The sequence below is a fragment of the Rhamphochromis sp. 'chilingali' genome, assembly GCF_963969265.1.
Source record: "Rhamphochromis sp. 'chilingali' genome assembly, chromosome: 22".
Classification (NCBI taxonomy): Eukaryota; Metazoa; Chordata; class Actinopteri; order Cichliformes; family Cichlidae; genus Rhamphochromis; species Rhamphochromis sp. 'chilingali'.
The window spans coordinates 3,594,599-3,595,008 of NC_137950.1; positions in this window are offsets into that span (position 1 = coordinate 3,594,599).

The window sequence follows — 410 nt, forward strand, 5'->3', positions numbered from 1 at the left end:
TTATGGCTTTATCTTATAGAACTCAAGGTTCCCGTGCTGGGCAAACAGGTTTTGCAGCTGTTTGAGCTAAGATTTCCAAGTTATTCACATAATGAAAACCTATACTTTGTTTCGGTCGAGTTCCCCATTCAAATGCATGTAACAGTGAGAAACGCACTGTCTTGGCGAAAGAAAGCGTTTTTCTACAACTTCATATAAATAGCTGTAACTTTTGATAGAAGACTCAGACAAACATGTTTATGGCTTTATCTTATAGAACTCAAGGTCTCCGTGCTGGGCAAACAGGTTTTGCAGCTGTTTGAGCTAAGATTTCCAAGTTATTCACATAATGAAAACCTATACTTTGTTTCGGTCGAGTTCCCCATTCAAATGCATGTAACAGTGAGAAACGCACTGTCTTGGCGAAAGAA